Raw genomic sequence first — 8,291 nt, 5'->3', positions numbered from 1 at the left:
CCAACACTACCACTTACATACTCATCTAACCTTTTGGGGCTACAACCGATGCTAAAATTGACTCTAAATCTGGGTTTACCTACAAACCCAAACATGGGTTTGTAGGCTACAAATAAAATAAAAAAAAGCTCTTCAGACATGTGACCCAGCTCCCATCATTCACCTAAAAGAGCTGGCTCATTGACGAAGGACCCAACACTACCACTTACATACTCATCTAACCTTTTGGGGCTACAACCGATACTATCACAAACTACAGAACAGAACACTAATTTGGCTAATGTTAGGGCCGGTTCACATGCTGCGTCTTTTGCGCGCTCAAATCCATTCATTTCAATGGGGGGGCGCGGCAGACGCGCCTTTTTTTCCAACCGCGACCATGGCGCACTGAGATAAAAACATCTCAACTTCTTGGAATGCCGCAAGCGCACCGCATGTCACACAGCCTGAAGGCGAAAGCGAGAGGGATGTAATCATGGCGAGATCTTTCTGCTCCACATGTAGATCAAGAAGTAAAGCTACTACGACAGTTTTACTGTGATGGTAATCCATTATTTCAGAGAACTACTAACAAACGTGTGAAGTTGTTGTCTTTGGTTGCTTGGCAACACCAGGCGCACCCGTAGCGCAACCGTCCAAGCACACCTGATAAATGTTCGGTGTTCACTGTCCACTCAGCGCGCCTCGCGTTTTCCAAGCGTTTTAGAGCGCTGCATGTGAATCGGCCCTTAATCAGCTTACTGAGTAGCAAACTGCTACATTCTGCTAAGACTGCTTCATTTTCAGATATTGAAGAAGAAGCAGGTGGTGCTGCTAATCATTCCCTTATGGTTGATCGCTTCTCTGATGGAGCTTGTATCCCTCCCTCTGATAGTGCAACATGGTAACAGCGACGCCCCGGTAACTCTCACTATGATATGCAGCTTCTTAAAAAGGTATCACATTCTTTCTCTGGTTCTACCTGATGGCTTCAGGCCCATCTATTCAGAGGACCAGGCCAGGATGTCTAACCATCCACTCTGATATATCCTCAGCCCATCATTCAATCTCCCAATGCCATTTACTCACCACCTACAACATCACCTTTTACGGCACTTTCAGAAGCCATTACCACCCAGAGAATTACACCCACCTGTGGATGAACTCATGGAAGAATCAAAAGAAGCCCATCGCTTTTGTATCGACCGCCTTGGGGGGGTGTTAGGTAAGCACGGGAAAAATAAATTGGAATCAGGGATAAGTGTGTTTGGTCGTGGAAGGGTTAAGCCCTTTTTTGTGGAGGCCTGGGGGCTATGTAAAGGGAAGTGGAGAAGGATTGAGGTATTTTTCTACTGTAGGCCCTAAGGGGTTAAATTCACTCCACTGAGGCTGAGATGCAGGTTTGATCCGCCTCAGTGAGCTGGTGTGAGTGTGTGTATGACTGGTGATGAGTATGTGTGTCTGCTTATATGTGTGTGTCTGTGAGAAAGAGAGGAAGTGTGTCTGTCTGTGCATATGTGCGTGCATGTGTGTGTGTGTGTGTGTGTGTCTGTGTGTTTCTGTCTGCAATAAACAGACAGACACTTGAGCATCGCCCCCTGGCTCTTCGCGCTTTAGTGCATCTCAGACTAGCTAAGCCCCCCGGAGCCAAACATCTAACTGGATCTGTCAATATTGACACAGACGAAACACACTCTCTCCATACCCAGTGTTACAGAATATAATCCTTCATGTTCAAAACTTCATGTTGGAATAAACCGCTTAAACCAACAAGCACGCTTATTTCCCAATACAGACAAATCCTTGACCTAACCAAAACTCTCTTGTTTCTCTCGTGGTCCTTCAAGAAGTGCAGTGCTCAATATTCATTTCTGCCAAACTCCTGTGACATATTGGTTTTCTATTTCACTCAAACAAGCTTCATTAAGGTGTTAAAGCTACATTATTCGCTCAAAAAAGAAATGTCAGATTGAAAACCCTTCAAAACAGCCCAGGTGGCTGCTTTCACAACTGCAGTCATGCAAGACAGACAGATCCAGTATTGGTTTAAATCATACCAATTTCAGGTGTCAGTGCACAGTGTGTGTGATTTTACAGAATAACTGAAGTGTGTTTTTTTCTTTTTGTTTTTGTTTTTTTGTAAAAAGTGACAACTTCACTTACAGAATGATTGATAGCTCCAACCTAAATTATGGTACTTTTTACGGGAAAGTAGGAAACTTAAATTATTATCTGAAAAATATCAATAGCTTTACAGACTGTGTCCTTTACATTTTAAAGACGTTAAATGATGAAGCTCAAGTAAAGTGTTCATTTTTTCCCTAAATCATGGATATGGCATTTTAGAAAAGAACTCCTCAAATGCAGGTTTACATTACACCAATAACAGGTATCAGTACACAGTGTGTCTAATTTTATAGAATAACTGTATTTCCTTCGTCCAAAAAGAGATGGGGTTACATGTGTCCACTCTGAAGCAAGTGCTCAAGAAGTAGACGTTAGATCAGAAAGGGAGCTATCCAGTTACAGGCAATGACCATACACAGTTGGTTGACATTTACTGTCTCTGCCTGTCAGTCAGAGCATTATCCAATCAGACAGTGACATATGGTGAGAAATAAGGCCTTTGTCTTCTGAGATCTAAAGATAAGAATCGTATTTCCATTAAATCAATGGGCTGTGTGCTTTACTGCAATGAATAATGCATCGCCCCTTCAAACCTGCTTCAGTCCTCTCTCTCTCTCTCTCACTCTCACCCTCTCTCTCACTCTCTCCCTCTCGCCCACAGTGTTTGTGATGCACACCGTCATACAGAGTGTCTCAAGTGTTTTCATACCTTTGCACTTCATAATAAAGTGAAGGTCTCGATCCCTCTCCGAGAGCACTACTTCATTTTCGCTTAACGATCCTCCCAGGCTGAATGATGAGGATGGGGTGTGCAACAGAGCAAGTCAAACAGACCTTTTGTTATGCAATGATATAGCCTTTGGAATGATACACAGCCAGGGAACAAATGCTAAACAACTGTTTATTTTTTCACACTCCCAAGCAAAATGTGAGAAAAGGAAGTGTATGTGATGCCGCGTGCTTGCGTCTGCTGACACTGGAGTGAAATCCTAGCTACTCCCCAAACAAACCGACTCTCCGCCCGCCTGTGCCACACTACATTAGCCCACCTCTTGTACCTCTCTTTCTCTTGTCTGTCTCCTTTTCGACACTCCTACCTTCCCACATCCATTAGCTCCATTAAGTCCCATTCACTCTCTCCCCTACTGTGAACTTAAACAAACCAAGCCGACATCCCTTACGCCCGTTCACTCTGACAAGGCTGGTGGAGACACAATAGGCCTGGTCCCAGTTCCTTAATAACTCTCTGTATAGAAGTCTACAGGCGCGTGTAAAGCCCTATTGATCCCCTGTAGAGCGGCGAGGCTGGCAGACCAGTGTGGTGTGCAGCACTGACCTTGTCTCCCTCCATGTAATTAATTAAAACTTCACAGCGGGACTGACAGCTGATGGATCGCCCCCTTGTTGATGGTTACTGTTGTGGTAATCACACACACACGCACAAAGATGCAGAGGTGTGCCCATCCACACACACGTACACACACACACACACACACACGTTGAGAATGAGTAGAAAGCAGAGAGGCAAAAAGCGATAGCTGTGATCTGTTAATGGTGACGTCAGCATTGCAGAATGGTGTATGAGAGCCTACAAGTGTGTGTGAGTGTGTGCTAGTGTGTGGCTGGGCATTTGTGTGTGCGGCGAGCTCTATTTAATTGAAAATGACGCCTACAGTACTTGCTGCACATAATGCCATCACAATCACAGAGGTGTTATTAACTATAGCCACCAACTGTGTGTGTGTGTTCACTTCCTTATCCCTCCCACACATAACACCCCTCTGTCTACCCGTGCCTCTGTACTCTATCCCTTCCCCTCCCTTCATCCCACTCAGCCAACCAAAACTACAGTGTGTCAGCCCCATTTCATCATTTTCTGTTCACTCTTTGAAACTAAGATCCTTCTTTTCTCTTCCCTCCCTCTATTCCCCCCTTTCCGAGCCACACTGTGGCAATTTGTACCAGCGCTGATTTGATCTACAAAATATCTGAGCCCTCAAATCAGTATTGCATATGGCCAACATTTTCACATATAACACATAGGCACATCTTACATTAGTTTACAGCAATACAATGCACTCTATGGCGGTGTTACTGTCTAGCTACTTGTGTGAAAATAATGATCTTCGGCATCAATTTATGAATCCCTTGGTATGTTTTTTTCCTTCTCTCTCCTGCTCTCTTTATCAGATGTACCTAGAGAGAAGTCTGGAGTTTCCTTCAATCATACTCTCTCCAGCAGTGTTTCTGATAAGAAGAGAGGATATCAAGAGACAGGGAAAAGTGGCTGGGAGTAAACTGAGAGACTTGGGATCCAAAAATCCTCTCTTGGCTTCCCTCTTAATGAAAGTCATTCAGCGCTACCAGTATTTACACATTTACTGTCTCTAACACAGGCACGAACAGGGAGACTATGAGGAAGATTACTGCAATCAACCGTCTCTGCTTGACTCCCATCTCATATCTACCGATGAACAACATGTAGGCTGGTCTGACTATCCCTCATTCCATCTAACTAGTACCTGGCTTGCATGTTAAAGGAAAGGGGGTGTGTGAGTTTGGGTGTAACACGGGCCTTAAGTGGAAACCTCCCACCACAGATTTTTCATCAAGCCTGTGACACCTCCAGGAGGCTCACCAGTAAATTCTGCTGTCCCAAATTCACTGTCTCTCACAGAGGCGTGAACAGAGAGAGTATGCGGAAGACTATTGAATTCCAATCATCTCAGCTTGCCTCCGTCTCAAAAAGACATCCAAGTTTCGACTGTGCTGACAATCTCCACTTTTTCAGTTACAGTCATGTTGAGGAGAGGATTATGCAGTTAAGACTTAAGAGATTCTGCCTTGAACGTCAGTGAAACCACAACAATACCTCAGTGTCTCCCTCTCCGTCTTGGGGGAGCTGAGTCGAGCTAATTAGCCATAATATCAGCAAGCAAACTCTCCTCGCTTCGTTGACACACACAACGGGCCCTAATTGACTGCCAGGAGTTTTGAGGCTTTAATACAGCAAAGAAGCAAGCTGCACCTTGGTGATTATGAGGTTTGGGGATATACTGCATTACATACAGCACATTCTTGCAGAACCAATCCAATGTCACGAACTTCGAATGCAACACTGCATGAATAAACAAAGTAGTGCTCAAACATTCAAAAAGGCCCAGAGGAAAGAGAAAACATTCACCATAGCATTTTGAAGCTAAAGGCATTTGTACTTTGGCTGATGTTCTGAATACTAAAAGCATTAAACCTAAAAACTCTGCTAACTGAAATGCTTTATTATTGTTGTAGTTTACACATCCATTAGACCATGAATCCTTCAATTATCACAGAGGCAAGAGTATCAAGTTATATTTATCGTTACATCCCTTTGTCTCCCGGCTTAGATGGAGTGCTTAGCAGATATTATATGGACAGCCCCTAGACACAGGCCCCACAGCCACACACACACACACACACTAAGAGATCGATCATAACTTATTATGCCGACCACATAACAAAACAATTTCAGAATTGAATAAGACTGGGAGTGGGGGATGAGGTGAGTTGGGAGAAAAGCGTGGATATTGAACATAGACATCTATTTTCTGATGGGGGGTTCGGGTGGGGCGGATGGCCTCTTGAGTCATTTAGATGATTCATCCATTTTTAAAAGGGATTTGATGGAAACCAATCCCCTGTCTTATTCTTTCAAGCATTTTCCCTCGACTCTGACAATAAGGGGACCTCCCTATCTTCCTGTCAATCAATCTCAAGTGGTGTGTGCGTGTCAGTTTGAGCCTGCAGGTATACGGGCGTGACGTGAGTGTGTGTGCGCACACATATTCATCTGCATGGGTAGCTATGTGCACGCATGTGTTACATGTGTTTAAGTGTCCATCCCATCTTCACTGGATTAAAACTCATCGTCTGAGAGAAAGAAAGAGAGAGAGAGAGTGGGAGGAATATGATGGGGGCCTCACCTAACCTTGGGGGAAAGGCCAGTGCATTAGACAGAGAACAGATCAGTTCCAGCTAAGATGAATATGAGCACATAGATTGCTCTACTGTCTGGGGAGCTTTGGAAATGCAGTTTTGTATACGCCAAGGCTGGGAGGCTCGGAGGCAGGGAGTACGGAGGGCAGGGAAGGAGGCAATCACTGCATAACCAAACAGACCCCGAGCGGAGCACATCAGAGCCAAGGGCCAAGCTGAGACAGATACAGATTGCTTATTGAGCTGTTTTTAGAGAGATGGTATATACAGCATGTGGCTGAAAAGGAGTGTTTTTCTCAGAATAGCTCCCGCTCTATGCCTCTGACAGTCTTAGGAATTTGTGGAGGGTATGCCATAAGGAGATGGTGATTGTATACTGATTCCCCTCTGGTTATGTAATGGCAATGATATTCTGTGCGCTATTAGAATCGCATGCTGTTTTACTGATCGCCTCTTTCATCATCTTCTTCATCTATCTTCTCTGTCATCATCACCATCATTATCAACAGCATTATTTCCTCTATTTACATTCTTTTGTAGTAGTTTTATAGTCTGCTTGTTTGACATCAGCTGCTGCTATTTAATCCACTCTACCTTGTTGCTTGCATGTGTTTTTCCCCCCCTGTCTGTCAGCTGTACTTGTTTGCTCTGTGTGATTGTCTTTTGTACCCACACCCTATTGTGTTCTTTGTTGCTTTGTATGCTGAAAAAAAGGAAAACTTCTTGCACACTTGAGTTGCTTTGTATGGTGTAAATGTTGTGTTCCCTGTTGCTTTGGATGGTATCATCACTTTTATAGCCTTTTTTTCCCATTGTTTTTTACCATCATGCCAAGATGCTACAGTTGAAAATTAGCTGGCTGGCTAGTGCTGGTGTATTTGCAGAGAAGGTGATGCATTGTCCCTGTGAAAATAAACCAATTACATAAAGTAAAGTAACATTATCGGCTTCATCCTCTCCTCTTCTCCCTCCCTCTCTCTCCTCCTCCATTCCTTATCGCTGCCATTCACTACTGCCAAGTGCGGCACTCTGCCCTGCATTCCCAGATCACCATCTCTCCACCTCATTCCCTTCACCTCTCCTCATCTCGCTTTCCCACCCCCACCTTCCATATCGCCATTCTCTCACGCTCGGTTGTCCACTCCTTCCTTATAGCCCTCTCTCTCTCTCTTCTTCCTCCCTCCTTCTTTCTTTCTACCCCTCCTTCACTCCCCACCACTCCCCCCGATATCCCTCCATCCATCAGACTGAGTAATGGCCGTCAGGGCAGGGAGTCACCCTGCAGCTGTCTGGGACAGACACTGATCACACACACAGTCACTTTGGGCTGAGGGCACAGCCATCCATTTTATACATAGTCTCATTCCACTCACAGTACACTGTACATTCTACGTCTAGTGCAGTTACAGTAGCCCACATGGTCCGTATGGCGCTGATCGCACTCATTCTGGGGCAAAGGCTAAGAATATTGTCCTTCTCAATGCACAACTGCATCTCTACTGTAGGTATATTTCACTGTACTTCCTTGTAAAATGGTTAAATGTTGGAATCTATCTCACTGGGGTCAGAGTAAGATCGTTATTACTGCACATCTTAATTGCTACGCTATAGATCAGTTTGCCTCTCAACCTTGATGATTACAACAATGGGATGAGCTGTCTCTGGTGCACACATTTACATTAGTAAGTGGATAACAGAGGACACTGTGTTTTAATGTTTTATGTCCTGTTCTGTTCTTTTTTACAGTTCCTCAGCATTTATGGCCCTGGGGCTGCAGTAAGCCTGAGTTACCATTACAAAAATTAACAAGGTTCTCTTCTGTTGTGTTCTGTTCACCAAGAGTACATTTAAACCTGGCCCAGACTAATTTTCCTGAGCTGTGATTGTGTGCTTAAATCTAAACAGCACATTCTCCTGTTGACATATTGAAAGGGCCTATAGCTTCCCCATACCAGTTTGTTACTGGCTCACAACTCAGTTCTATTGCAGTCATTGAAGTGCAGTCTTTAAACAGTGGCCAGATATATGGAAGGGCACTGCAACAGGCTTGAGGTATATCCTTAGGGAACTAACCCCCTTAATGATATCTTAATTGCCTTTTTTGTTCATATTATGAAATATTGATGGCCTGCTGAGCTGCTGTCACCCCTTTTTACCTACAGACTGCCCTTAGTCTGTCAGCCCCTCACATCAAGGCCGGTTATGATATC

The sequence above is a fragment of the Centroberyx affinis genome, unplaced genomic scaffold (assembly GCF_046629955.1).
Source record: "Centroberyx affinis isolate AG114_WGS23_722 - 3 ecotype Tasmania unplaced genomic scaffold, CSIRO-AGI_Caff_v1 ptg003586l_1, whole genome shotgun sequence".
NCBI classification, from domain to species: Eukaryota; Metazoa; Chordata; class Actinopteri; order Beryciformes; family Berycidae; genus Centroberyx; species Centroberyx affinis.
This window is presented reverse-complemented; position numbering follows the sequence as displayed.